The sequence below is a fragment of the Medicago truncatula genome, chromosome 4 (assembly GCF_003473485.1).
Source record: "Medicago truncatula cultivar Jemalong A17 chromosome 4, MtrunA17r5.0-ANR, whole genome shotgun sequence".
Classification (NCBI taxonomy): domain Eukaryota; kingdom Viridiplantae; phylum Streptophyta; class Magnoliopsida; order Fabales; family Fabaceae; genus Medicago; species Medicago truncatula.
The window spans coordinates 24,311,066-24,326,629 of NC_053045.1; the positions used below are offsets into that span (position 1 = coordinate 24,311,066).

Genomic DNA, 15,564 nt, shown 5'->3' on the forward strand with positions numbered 1-15,564 from the left:
ATGTATACTGATAGTGCTACAGTAGTATTATAATTATAAGGCATCTCATGTTATACTGCCATAGCGCTTTTTGTAGAAGTTTTATCCGCTTCTGCAGGTCATCTATAACATGCTCATCTATAATATGATGGGAGATGCAAAAAGCTTTTATTCAATTATTTAAGAACAATTTAACCATAAAAAAATGTAAAATACACGTTGGAACGAACATACACACAGCATACAATTGAACATTCATAATCAATATCTAGTTAGCACACAAGATTTGAGGATACCTTCTGAGAAGAAGGCTGAAGGAATTGAGGAAAAAGCGAAGATGATAATGGAGGTAGACGGTCCAAGGAATCGTGAAACCTAGAGGCACAAAACATAAATACATATTCATAATTAGTATTAAGTATCATAGTTGAAAATCTTCTCAAAACTTGAAAGGACTGTCCAGGGAACATTGATACTGTTAATAATGAGGACAAAATCATATGTGAATTTCCCAGAAAAGAAACATGCAAAACCCAACTACAAATATATCAACAAAAGCCACTTGAATCCTTATATTCTTTGATGATTTCCAATTGATTATACTTCTGACTTTTCATCAACAGCTCTGCTCTTAAGTCTGCGGGGACTGTCGGCTGAACAGGTCGTTTCATGGGCCTGGTCCGTATTCCCAGCTCTAATAATTATAAATGGTAGATTTCTGATCAACAACTCTGATGGCAACCCAATCAAACCGATAACAATCTGCATTATCAGCACCGGAGGTTTCATCGGTTCTCACCTCTGTGAGAAGCTCATGTTCGAAACCCCTCACAAAGTTCTCGCTCTAGACGTTTACAACGACAAACTCAAACAACTCTTGGAACCTGAAACTCTTCCATGGAACAAACTGCATTGAATTTCACCGTTTGAATATCAAAAACAATTCCAGGCTCGAAGGTCTGATCAAAACCACTGAACTAGTGATAAATCTTGTTGCAATATGCATTCCTGATGATTACAGCACACGTCTTCTTGACAAGATTTACAGTAAACTCCAACCTATTTTCAGCACCTTCATCGTAAATCAACCTTTCAATCAACTGATATGCACATGGATACGACCATCTCTGCTTTACGATCAGACCGAAAATTAATCTTCTTTAAGCATATACTAAGCAGGATCATGCTGAAGAGGACTATCTTTAGGGAGAAAACTACCGGTAGTTTTCCCATGTGTCGCGTCATTTTTTGGAGATCAAGGCTATTTGATTAGCTTTTGACTCACTAATTTATTTCACGACTGAACATTTAATTTTTAAGGAAAAGGGGAAAAAAGTTCAAAAACACCTCATATTGAAAAGATATAGGGTTCGGGGGTTAGTTATATAAAGGGAAAATATTAGCACCCTTTATGTCCGTAGTACTCTACAGGAACCTCTTGGTTTTATTTAATTTAATGTGATATAACTTGCTTTGCTAAAAAATAAAGAAGTTAATGTGATGATTGAAAGGAAAGAAAGTGAGGCCTAATATCTACATTTTTTTATTGTTTGAAAGGACATGGTCCTCTGCCTACGTACCCGTGAAGGATCAAAACCTCGTAGTTCGGGGTAGAAATTGGCGTTTGATTAGTTGTGTGTTTTTTTATTAGTTTTGAAAAAGGTTTTAAAAATAAAAGTCAAGTGGCAAATAAGAATTTGTTTGTGTTTTTTAATTTAAATGAAAATAGACTCAAAGTAAAATTAAATTGATTAATGTTTGATTTAAGAAAATAAAATAAAAAAGACAGGTCACTTGATTTGGATCAAGGTTTATTTATGAAAATATTTTTTGTGTTTTTTTTTTAACTGTTGCATATTTTTGTTGTTTTTTTGAATAATTGGACTAAAATTAAACTAACGGAGCAAGAAAATAAACCGTAGTAATCTAAGGAGAAAAATAAAGCATACACGCACACATGCACCTAAACTATTACAAAAAATCCTATTTACATTCTAAGGTCTGCAGAAACAAGAAAAGTAAATAAATTATTTACATCAAAGCCTAATTTACATTATTCTAATATGCATGAGAGAACATAAAATAATAATTACAATGCTAAACGATAAATAAAATGTATGCAAGACTTGAAAGAAATAAAAAAATTGGGTTCAATCACAAGGTGGGGGTGCAGCAGTATCCAGGTAGATGCAAACAGCAAGCAGAAAATAAAACAGCAGAGAGTTGGGCCGAAGAACAGTTTCGGAATTGGACCTAGAGGACAGACTGGGGCCGGTTCGGTTCAAGTCCTGGGTCGGTTCCAGAGAACCGAACCGGTTTGACATGTATATATAGGCTATGGACCGGTTTTTCTTTCATTTTTACAAATCCACTCTCTCTCTTCCTTTATTCCTTCTCTCATCTCTCTGTTCTCTCTCATCTATTTTGTTCATCTTCTCCGACGGAAAGGATGGGGTTTCGGCGGCAGTTGGCCGGCCAGTGTGGCGGCACCACCGCGCCGGAACCCTAACAACTTATTTTTTTGATTTTTTTCGGTTCCTTCTACTTGTTCTTTTCTCCTCTACTCGATTCTAAACTCACAAATCTCATAAAATAATTATACAAGCCTAGATCTAAAAGTTAATGAAATACTACCTTTGATTTCGATTTGGTTTCTTTCTGGCCGGTTCTGTGATGGCTGTTTCGGTTGATATACGGCGTTGTTCCCTTGATGCTGGTAATTTGTGATGTTGTTGGCTCTCGGTGTAATTCTGGCTTGAGGGTTTGGCTGTTGTGAGTCGAGTCTGACCTCGTGGTTGATTTGATTCTCGGCTGCTTATGTGTGTCTCTGTTGTCTCTGGCTTTCTCTATGCTTTTTTTTTTCGTGTTTGCTGTTCCGCTCCCCCCTTTTCTGTGCAGGTGATGGTCTGTATTTATAGTGTTGGGTTGAGACTTTAGGGTTTGTTAAAGATGCAGAAAAGTTTGCTTGGATTGGGATGAGAGGAGCGCGGTTCTGCTCCTGAAGGATTGCTTGCAGATTGGCGTGTGAGCTGTTCGTTGAATTGGCGTGTGACAGGCTGTTACTTGGATCAGTATCGGACTTAACATTGGACAAAAATAATAAAATGAAATAAAAACAAAATAAAAGACTAACAATAAAAAAGATTTTTAAAAGCAAAATTAAAGTTAATAAAAGATGGAAATAAAAATAAAGAGAGAAGAGGGCCCGACTCGGATTCAAAAAATGAGGTATTTTAAAATACCTCCCTGCCGATTTTTCATTGAAAAGTCAGGGACTGATCAGGGTCAAATGACATGCGTCAGTGGGATCTTACGTCAAAAATTGGGGTATGACAGATGCCCCTATTTAAGTTTCTTCGTCCAGAGATTTGAAGATGAAATCTTTAATTCGATAGGCCGAAGAGACTTAAATACCAAAGTGCACCAATTTTGACCTAAGATGTTATGAATGCTCATGTAATTATGAATGCAGATGACAAAGATGACTTGACTGGAATGAGAACTGACAACGGGATATCCAAATTCTTTGAAGAAAAGGGATCCGACTCTGCTAGGGGATTATAGTTTCACTGGGGAAAATGATTGTCTACTATCGTATTGATAGCTTAACAGAGATGATTGATACTTTTACCTAACTATCCATGACATAGCTTAACAAAGACAATTGATAACTTTTACCTAACTATTGATGAAATAGCTTAACAAAGGTAAGAATGAGAAAAACATCGTCTAACTACCGATGAAATGATAGCTTAACAAAGACAAATGATGTTTTTACCTAACTATCAATAAGATAGCTTAACAAAGGTAAGAATGAGAGAAAAACATCGTCTAACTACCGATGAAATGATAGCTTAACAAAGACAAATGATGTTTTTACCTAACTATCAATAAGATAGCTTAACAAAGGTAAGAATGAGAGAAAAACATCGTCTAACTACCGATGAAATGATAGCTTAACAAAGACAAATGATGTTTTTACCTAACTATCATTGAGATAGCTTAACAAAGGTAAGAATGAGAGAAAAACCATCGTCTAACTACCGATGAAATGATAGCTTAACAAAGACAAATGATGCTTTTACCTAACTATCGATGAGATAGCTTAACAAAGGTAAGAATGAGAGAAAAACCATCGTCTAACTACCGATGAAATGATAGCTTAACAAAGACAAATGATGCTTTTACCTAACTATCGATGAGATAGCTTAACAAAGGTAAGAATGAGAGAAAAACCATCGTCTAACTACCGTTGAAATGATAGCTTAACAAAGACAAATGATGCTTCTACCTAACTATCGATGAGATAGCTTAACAAAGGTAAGAATAAGAGAAAAACCATCGTCTAACTACCGTTGAAATGATAGCTTAACAAAGACAAATGATACTTTTACCTAACTATCGATGAGATAGCTTAACAAAGGTAAGAATGAAAGGACAACTTGGTCAGTCACACTGGGGATGACACTATTGAGAGTTGAAATTGACTGGTGACACCACTTGCACAGCTACCGCTGGGGATGACACTTTTTGAAATTGAAATTGAAGTTGATTAGTGTCATGACTAGCACGGCTTTACGTCGGGGATGACACTTTGATAATAAGAAGGTAATTGGAAGACGCTTATTTGTAGAAACTTGCGGCTTGACACAATGGTAAGTTAAGACTAAACCGAAGAGGCACGACCGAATTGAGATTCTGGACGACTGATGCAATTATGTGTGAATTGATATTGCATATATATTGTGTATGCATGAATGTGATGAATATGTGAGAAATTGATGAATGCATGATTGTATGGATGTGTGAATGTATGAATGTGCAACTGCTTGACTGTAAAGACTTTATGTGATATGTGACTCGATGAAACGAGATAAGACATGTAAGATCGGAGGTGGACTGACATTGCAGTACAAACACTCGACAAACTTCCTTGGAGATGATACTATTGTGAACAAATCGAGCCATTGACGGTGTAATAACCTGGCACAAGGTAGCAACTGATGTCTCCTGGGGGAAACCCATTGTTGATAAAAAGTAAGGAAGAAGTCGCCATTTGTAAACCGGCACAGAGTGTTCTTCCATTGGTATGCTTCAGCAATCATGTCCTTTTTTGTTTTATTTTTTTTTTGAAAATCCCTAACTTTTGCCTGGACCGCCCTTTCGGGTTTTCAGTTCACCGGGAATATATTCTTTTTCTCTGCCCCTAATTTTTGCCTGGACCGCCCTCTCGGGTTTTCAGTCCATCGGGACGCTCTCTATTGCCTAAGCCGCCTTTTCAGGTTTTCAACTTAGCGAGCTTTGATTTTTTTTTGTTTTTTTTGGACTCTGACAGCATCTTGCTCAAAGTAGAGGTCCTTTCCATAGTGCTTAGCCATGTTTCTATTCCGGAATGTAACCGTTCTTCAAGGAGAATGTTGAGGTACGCTTCACCTACTCATAAGTTCAAAGTGAGTGTGTTTGTTGTTCACACTTTTCAAAAGATGTAAAATAAGTTTTTGCATTTTGAAAATTTTGCTCTAGGTATCGCCATCAAAAATAAAAGAAATTATGCAAATAGAATAAATGAGAGTTCCAAATAAATGGGCACAAGCTCAAATTTGATGAATTGAGTGGTGACCTGCCAAGGGCATGGCTCCATGGATTTTTTTTAAAATTCTGGAAAAAATGGTAAATGTAATGGAAAGGGTACATTAAACACAATAACCGTTATTCTCCCTAACAATCTTGAATGCCCCTGTTCCGAGTCTTTGATCTGTAGATGCTTCGAATCGAAGGTCTTTGATAGCTGGATGCCCCAAGTGGATTGTGCCCGACCGGATGCAGTTACTTTGTCTTTGATCCTTAATTTTTGCATAGATCGCCCTTTCGGGTTTTCGATCTATCAGGATAATCATTTTTGTTCATGTCTCTAACTTTTGCCTGGACCGCCCTTTTGGGTTTTCAGTCCACCGAGACGCTCATTTTTGCCTAAGCCGCCTTTTCAGGTTTGCGACTTACCGAGCTTTTATGTTTGACAGAGTATTTCTTGACTGCACCGACATTCATAGGAAGTGCGAGTTTGTCACTATTTGTAGTCACGAGGTCATTGCACACAAGCCTTGATAGTTAGGCGTCCACTTGCTCCTGGAGTCTAGTTGGAAATGTAGTACCTTTTTGGGCACAAAGTCTTCTTCTTGAAAGTCACGGGGACAAACCTTATTGTTGGAAATTTGTTTCAACCTCTTGTGATTTTAAGTTCGTTCAAACTTGGATTTCAGCAGAACTCCTATTGTTGGGACTTCGACCTCCACGAGAAGCACGACCTTCATGTTGTATACTTGAGGGAAGGATGGGGGATGCCCCTGTTGAAATGTGTACTGAAGCATGATATCCGAGCAAAGCGAATGGTAACAGCTCGAGCCAGTCCTTGTAAGCAATTGCCATCTTCTGGACTATCTTCATGATTTTTGTTTGTACTTTTGACGGCTAAGATGCCCCAGTATGTGAGAGTCTTGTCGGGAGTCTCATCCTTCTCTCTTCAGCTTCGGATACAAGGAACTCAAAGTTGGTAGAGATTTCATGGTTAATGTGTTCAACGTGTTTATTAATTCATGATTTGATTATTGATTTTGACAAGTAAGTACAAATTATGATTATGCAGATATTTGAAAATGATTATTATTTTTTTGGTTTTTTGTATTACCATTTTTCCAAGAAAAAAGCACAAAATGAAAACAAAGTCGGGATCAAAACGACCTCTTTATTAACGATGACAATGCTTAAAGCAAAAAGCCCTACATAAGTTCACTTTTGTCTTGGGCGGGACAAAAGGATTCTCTTGAAAAGATAACAAAACAAACATACCACTTGAAACAAATTGAAAAATGTAAGAAAACATCAACATTGACTCGATGGCGGTTAAACCCTCCTTTTGTTGGAATACTGGGTACCATGATCTGGTAGTAGATTGGCTTACACATTTGGGTTCAAGTCTCGAAGGACAAATCTTTATCTCGGATTAACTTTTGGACTGCGGCCTTTAGAGCATAGCAGTATTCAGTATCATGACCCGGGGCCCCTTGATGAAAAGCACAAAATTTGTCAGGTCTATACCATGCTGGTAGTCTTTCTGGCACTTTAGGAGGCGGTCTGGTTTGGACCAAATGCTTCTTTAGCAATGAAGGGAGCAAATCAGCATATTTCATGGGGATCGGGTCAAATTGTGTCCTATGAGCCTGTGGTCGAGGTTGACCTTTCACCATATTCACTTCTTGGCCTTTCTTTTTTGAATTGCCTGCGGGGACGCTTTCATTGACCAATCGTCCTTCTCGGACTCCTTCTTCCAACTGTACGCCCATACCAACCATCTCAGCAAAGTTCTTGGGCGTACTTCCGACCATCTTCTCGTAGTAGAACTGATTGAGAGTTTTTAAGAAGAGCTTGGTCATCTCTTTCTCTTCTACACGCGGGATGACTTGGGCAGCGATATCCCTCCAACGCTGGGCATACTCCTTGAATGTTTCCTTATTCTCTTGAGTCATTGCCTGAAGATCGCTTCGGTTTGGAGCCATATCCACATTATAACTGTATTGTTCCACAAAAGCTTCACATAGATCACGAAAAGTTTGGATTCTTGTTTCGTCTAGATTCGTGTACCATTTTGAGGCGGGACCAGCCAAACTCTCTTGGAAGTAATAAATAAGGACCTGATCGTCTCGAGCATATGCATACATCCTTCTTACATACATTTTCAAATGTTCCTCGGGGCAGGAGTTCCCTTTATACTTCTCAAAATCTGGGATCTTGAACTTGTGAGGTATCTGGACATTCGGCACCAAACAGAGATCATAAGCGGTCTTTCCAAATTTTTCTTTCCCACGGAGAGCCCTCATTTCTCGATGCATTTCATCATATTTTTCCCGCAAGTCATTCACTCTATCATCGGGCTCCATGTTCCCTGAATGGAAGATGGGTTCTTCATTTTGTGGAATGGTATGCATCATAGGTGTTGAATAAGTCATGACAACTGGAGGAGCTCTTACAGGAAGCGGAGGAACATGAGCTGCATATTGATGAGTAGGCATCTGAGTTTCAGAAGCAATAGGGCGAAATACTTCACTGAGACAAATAGGGACACCCCAAGGACGACCTTCTGGCCTAGAATTTGGTGGAGTACTGACAGGTATCGTCCATTCAGGAAAAATAGAGACAGTTGCTTCGGCTTGAGTGCTGATAGGAGGAGGATGAGGTGGTGGTTGATTATGTGCAGCCGTTAATGCTTTCATCAATTCAGTCATTTCATCTATCTTAGTTCGCATGGCTGCCACTTCCTCACGGAGCAAATGATTTTCTTGTTCGAGAAACTCCATCTTTTCCTCATGATTGTTCGAGTGTTGTAAATGCGAGTGGGTTCCAGACGAGGACGCCATGACTCTTTTGAGATGGATTGACCTTTAGTAGAAAAGACACAGTGTAAGACTCAGACTTGAAATTATGAATGCAAAATGATGCATGATATGCTTATGCAAAAATAGACATTTTTTTATTTGAAGGACTTGTCAAAGTAATTGTAGACTTGATAAGGAACATTGTTTTATTTGAAATTTGTGAAGATGTTGCTATTGGTTCCCTTTTCAAAAGTAAGAACGAAACCAAGGAAAAAGTTCTTAACAAAAGCTAAAGCTTAGTTATGATTTTTGAAGTTTGGATTTCTTGGTGTTCTTCCTTACAAGGTCTGTATCCTTGATGTTTACAATAACTTATCTAAGTCCTTCGATATTAATGAGAAAAAAGTTTATGAATGAATGCATGTATGATTATGCATGGTGAAGTTAAGTTAACAATGTTGGAGTCGAGGGTAACAACGCCATTTGGTAAGGACTATGGTTTCACATGTACCTGTATCACGGGTTCTACCAAGTTCCCAAAGTCTTTAACCACTTTCAAATATTTATCAGGTGACGGGACTACTCCCATTCCAACAATATTCGTAGGAAAGTCTCGTTTGGGTGTAGTATCGCGTATCAACCAATTCAAGACTACTCTTGATTAGCCACCGCACTACGTCCTAAAAGGCCAAGATGGGTTAATGGTAACTAAAGGTCCTCAACATCGACGGTCCTTGAAAATATAATGCCAACACGACTACTCATGCCAACATAAATTACTTCCAAGATCCCTCCATTGAGTGGGGTTATACCACATGAACCAAAACACGAGACTTGACTCTCGGAAAGGCACTTTGGTTATACCACCATCCTATCTTATGTTTCCCTCAAGCCCGGGTGTAGGACTTATCTCACCACTCACGTTAAGAAAAAGAGGAAGAAGAGGGGAGAACATATTTACACGTATTTCCATCTTTTATTTTGTTTTTGTTTTAAGCAAGTTATAGCACAAAGGATTAAATGAAATCAAGTTAGGCTCAACCCTCTTAGGGGTCCCCAGTGAAGTCGCCATTTCTGTCGCGTCATTTTTTGAAGATCAAGGCTATTTGATTAGCTTTTGACTCACTAATTTATTTCACGACTGAACATTTAATTTTTATGGAAAAGGGGAAAAAAGTTCAAAAACACCCCATATTGAAAAGATTTAGGGTTCGGGGGTTAGTTACATAAAGGGAAGGTATTAGCACCCTTTATGTCCGTAGTACTCTACGGGAACCTCTTGGTTTTATTTAATTTAATGTAATATAACTTGCTTGCTAAAAAATAAAGAAGTTAATGTCATGATTGAAAGGAAAGAAAGTGAGGCCTAATATCTACATTTTTTTATTGTTTGAAAGGACATGGTCCTCTGCCTACGTACCCGTGAAGGATCAAAACCTCATAGTTCGGGGTAGAAATTGGCGTTTGATTGGTTGTGTGTTTTTTTATTAGTTTTGAAAAAGGTTTTAAAAATAAAAACCAAGTGGCAAATAAGAATTTGTTTGTGTTTTTTAATTTAAATGAAAATAGACTCAAAGTAAAATTAAATTGATTAATGTTTGATTTAAGAAAATAAAATAAAAAAGACAGGTCACTTGATTTGGATCAAGGTTTATTTATGAAAATAGTTTTTGTGTTTTTTTTTTTAACTGTTGCATATTTTTGTTGTTTTTTTGAATAATTGGACTAAAATTAAACTAACGGAGCAAGAAAATAAAACGTAGTAATCTAAGCAGAAAAATAAAGCATACACGCACACATGCACCTAAACTATTACAAAAAATCCTATTTACATTCTAAGGTCTGCAGAAACAAGAAAAGTAAATAAATTATTTACATCAAAGCCTAATTCACATTATTCTAATATGCATGAGAGAACATAAAATAATAATTACAATGCTAAACGATAAATAAAATGTATGCAAGACTTGAAAGAAATAAAAAAATTGGGTTCAATCACAAGGTGGGGGTGCAGCAGTATCCAGGTAGATGCAAACAGCAAGCACAAAATAAAACAGCAGAGAGTTGGGCCGAAGAACAGTTTCGGAATTGGACCTAGAGGACAGACTGGGCCGGTTCGGTTCAAGTCCTGGGTCGGTTCCAGAGAACCGAACTGGTTTGACATGTATATATAGGCTATGGACCGGTTTTTCTTTCATTTTTACAAATCCACTCTCTCTCTTCCTTTATTCCTTCTCTCATCTCTCTGTTCTCTCTCATCTATTTTGTTCATCTTCTCCGACGGAAAGGATGGGGTTCCGGCGGCAGTTGGTCGGCCAGTGCGGCGGCACCATCGCGCCGGAACCCTAACAACTTATTTTTTTGATTTTTTTTGGTTCCTTCTACTTGTTCTTTTCTCCTCTACTCGATTCTAAACTCACAAATCTCAGAAAATAACTATACGAGCCTAGATCTAAAAGTTAATGAAATACTACCTTTGATTTCGATTTGGTTTCTTTTTGGCCGGTTCTGTGATGGCTGTTTCGGTTGATATACGGCGTTGTTCCCTTGATGCTGGTAATCTGTGATGTTGTTGGCTCTCGATGTAATTCTGGCTTGAGGGTTTGGCTGTTGTGAGTCGAGTCTGACCTCGTGGTTGATTTGATTCTCGGCTGCTTATGTGTGTCTCTGTTGTCTCTGGCTTTCTCTATGCTTTTTTTTTTCGTGTTTGCTGTTCCGCTCCCCCCTTTTCTGTGCAGGTGATGGTCTGTATTTATAGTGCTGGGTTGAGACTTTAGGGTTTGTTAAAGATGCAGAAAAGTTTGCTTGGATTGGGATGAGAGGAGCGCGGTTCTGCTCCTGAAGGATTGCTTGCAGATTGGCGTGTGAGCTGTTCGATGAATTGGCGTGTGACAGGCTGTTACTTGGATCAATACCGGACTTAACATTGGACAAAAATAATAAAATGAAATAAAAACAAAATAAAAGACTAACAATAAAAAAGATTTTTAAAAGCAAAATTAAAGTTAATTAAAGTTAATAAAAGATGGAAATAAAAATAAAGAGAGAAGAGGGCCCGACTCTGATTCAAAAAATGAGGTATTTTAAAATACCTCCCTGCCGATTTTTCATTGAAAAGTCAGGGACTGATCAGGGTCAAATGACATGCGTCAGTGGGATCTTAGGTCAAAAATTGGGGTATGACACCATGCATTTCACAAGTAGAGAAGTGAATGACCTTTTTGTTATTTTCTGAATAGTATTTCACCACTGGAATTGCATCGATAAAGTTACTGTAAATCGTGACAAGTGACATGTCTTGTAATCAAAGGGAGTGCTAAAATTGCAGCAAGATTTATCACCAGATCAGCGATTTTGATCAGGCCTTCGAGCTTGGAATCCCTTTTGATATTCAGACGGGGAGATTCAATGCGGTTGTTCCATGGAAGCGTTTCAAGTTCCAAGAGATGTTTGAGTTTGTCGTTGTAAACGTCTAGAGCAAGAACTTTGGGAGGGGTTTGGAACATGAACTTCTCAGAGAGGTGAGAACCGATGAAACCTCCGGCGCCGATAATGCAGATTGTTATCGGTTTGATTGGGTTGCTGTCGAGATCAAGTCGTGTTGAAGATAGAGAAGACATGGTGGACTAGTTTCTTACTTAGGTCAAATATAAAACCCTAATACGGTGGTGTCTAAAACCCTAAATAATATGGTGGTGTCAGAGTTGTCGATCAGAAATCCACTATTTATAATTATTTGAGCAAGGTATATGAACCGACCTATTTAGCCGACAGCCCCCGCGGCTAATATGAAGCCCGTTTGTAAGGTAGAAACTAATACTTGTCTTGGTTGCAAAGCTCATATGAACTAGATGGTCAGTCAAACAGGTTGGTTACTAATTCAAACAAGTGTCCTATCACAGGTCCTACATGTGATTCAAATTAAGTTCAAACACAAACTTATTACGTAAGTTAGAAGCTAATATTTATTTATGTTCTGAAACTCCTTTGAGATAGAAACTAATTCAAACTATATGAATTCCATTTCAACACAAACATTCTAGTTTCTGTGTTTCTTAAATTTCATTAATTACTATAGGCAATCCTATCATTGTCACAAAACATCGACTTAATTTAATATTGTATATAGTAACGTTATTATGGTAATGTATACGTTGATTGTTAGTTATAAGAAGAGAAACCTACAAAAATGGGAACAGAAAAAGAAGCAAAAACCAAACCAATTTTAAGATTCTATGTTTAAAAATGTGAATTCACATTTCACCTTGTGCAGTCTATGATGTCAAAATCTGCTAATAGCGAGTTCTGAAGCAAAAGGTTCAGTATTTCATCAGGTATGAGTGAAGGTGGCGTAATTCCCGCTTTAAACACTTTTCCTGACTTGACCATTTTCAATGTCATGGAGAATCCATATGAAAGTGGTTTCAGCTTTACTTTCAAAGACTTCAAGCTATGCAAGGAAGATAGCTCATCCTTCAAAAGATCAGGAACTAAGGAAAGAACCTATGCAATAAGGAATGAAGGTGAATTAGAACCAGTTAAATGCAATTTTCAAAATCAAATAAAAATGAATCCTCAAAAGATATGACATATATCGCCTTTAACATCAAATCCTAGTCGATTGAGTTGGGCATTGTGAGATAAAACATAATTCGAAAACCTTTTAAGTAGGCTAGACTGAATACAACCACCATTACCATCAAAATCAATCGACTGCAATAGTACCGAGTTATCACGAAGAGACAAAACCCTAGACACAAATTTGTGGAAACACTTCAAAGTTGAAAAGTCTGAGTAATGCAATGTAAGGATAGGAATATGTTTCCAAATATGCTTCCATCTTTTAGACAAAACGCAAGTTCGAACGGCGTCTATAGTGTTTAAAAAAGACATAATGTAAATGAGAATGCAATCAGGTAAGTCACTAAGTTTAACATCATCATTATCATTACCATGTCTTCTCCTCTTAGATATTATTATTTGTTGAATCATATTATCTAAAATATAATTTATTCAGATAAACACCTAAGGGAAAAAGGAAAAGAAAAAGGAATTAAATTATGCGATATAAAGATTTAGGAAAGAAAAAAAATTCATTTGGGGAATGAAAAATACCAACCAATGTGACTCAGTTGATGAACACAGCCGTAAGGAGCAAAAACAGCTGTGACAATGTGCGTTCTGTTTCTTCTGGTTTATGTCTTTTTTTTATATATGTATGGGGAAGGATTATTTGTTGCATTAATATGTTTATTGGTACCAAAAATAAGTTTATTGTGTGCAAAAATAAGTTTGTTGAGTGCAAAAATATCATTGATTCGTATTTTTGCTGCAATAATATGTTTATTGGCCCATATTAGTCTTATTCCTTCGATTTAAAGTTGTTTGATTCGTATATTTTTATGCATGTTGAAACAGTTCTAATTATATAATCTGAACCAAATTGTTTCTGTTTAGATTATATAATATGAATTGCTTTAATATATGTTGATTTTGGTTACTTTGTGGATTTTCGTTAATTATCAGTATATGAATTTTTTTTTTTTTTTTTTGTATGTATATGTGATTTTGTTTCTGTTTGTAAAGTGGAGCATGGAAGCCTGACTTGGTTGAGTATGCAGAGGATTCTGCAAGAGGTTCATGGAGGGGTGTTCTATCAACGTTGGCGTGCTATGGGTCGCATGTTATCCGGTAGTTTTATGATTTAATGTAACATTTGAACAATTTATGTTTTTAATTTGTATTTGAATATTTTGATGTAACCTTTGAATATTAGTGCTGCTATGTTTCATCTATATTTAATTTGTGTTGCTTCATATGTATCCATTATTTTATTTTCTTTGCATATATGATATTTTTTTATGCATGTTTAATTAAATCTTGAATCCTCAATTTACCAAGAAAAAGATGTCATCTAATTAACACTGATTATTTTTCTATGTTGACGCAATTCGAATTATATAAACTAATCATATAACAAGTTCGGATTATATAATCTAAATAGTGTAAATTTTATACACTATAATTTGCCTTTGAAAATGGTCTTACGGGGATTTGACATGATATGGATTATAGACTATAATTTATAGTTTCTGAAAATTATGAAAGGGTTCATATTGCATTTTTCAAATCGTATATTTACAAGTTTTGGACGAACCAAAGCAAAATTCTATCATTTCCTTGAATTTATAATGGTTTAAGCTTAACTCAGTTGGTAGGAACAGTGCATAATAATATATGCAAGGTCCGGGATTCAAACCCTGACCACCACAAAAAAAAAAAAATATGCATTCGAATTATATGATCCAAATAAATTGTATTTTCATAAAAAAAAAAATAGGGCACGTGAGAAGAATTTAGGGTTAAAAAAGTAATATTATTTTTCTTCTAATCATAGTTTGAGCATGGAAGAAAAAATGTTCTTATCACCAAGTTTCCCCCATTGACTTTCTTTGTTCTCTTGACGTTGGTACCAATCAAGCTCCTCTTGAAAGAAAATCTAGTTGTACTCTATGCCAAATATCTCTTCATTGAAAATGATTGACATAGGCAGTTTTTTTCTTAAGCTTTTCTTGTAAAGTTTGCAAAGCTTTAACTAGATTTCCTCTATTACCCTTCCAGGCCTCTACAACATACTGAGACTGGTCATGGACAATACAAGCAAGCAGCTTCAAAACTAAAAAGATTAGACCTACTAGTTTTAGGAAGACCTCATAAACTTAGACGATGATTGTGGCAAATAAGGTCTACAAAGAACTATTACATAAACTTCTGAAAAATCACTGTACACTGCATGTTTGCAACCCCTGTATCATGCACTTTAGATATACTAATTGACTCTACAATGTCTTCATACTAAAGTATGATTATCAACTACGCCACAGCTGCCAAGAGCTTGGCCAAAAGCTCATGCCCTAGTAAAAGAAAAATTTCCTCCCTTTTGATCCCCTGGAAGTAAGGTTTCATTTAATCCTCCAATTACATTCCAAGGATCGAAGATTGGTCCAGAAAGTTGGGCACAATTGGAATAGGAGGACTATTACAAACTGCTATACAAAGAACTTTTTTGTCAAATAGCAATAGCAACATTAGTGGGATGTTCTAGTACGATATCAAGATCCAGAGATGAAATAGGAAAATAACCAAGCACCGTCTATTAGTTAGAACGAAAAAATTACAAACACTTGTAGACTTGGTGTGATTCTACCTCCTTTAT

At 36.7% G+C, this 15,564-nt stretch overlaps 1 pseudogene; it reads right to left on the minus strand.

The window, feature by feature from the left end:
- Positions 1 to 11,968, minus strand: LOC25492031 (UDP-D-apiose/UDP-D-xylose synthase 1-like; annotated as a pseudogene).
- Between the last annotated feature and the right edge of the window lie 3,596 nt (positions 11,969 to 15,564).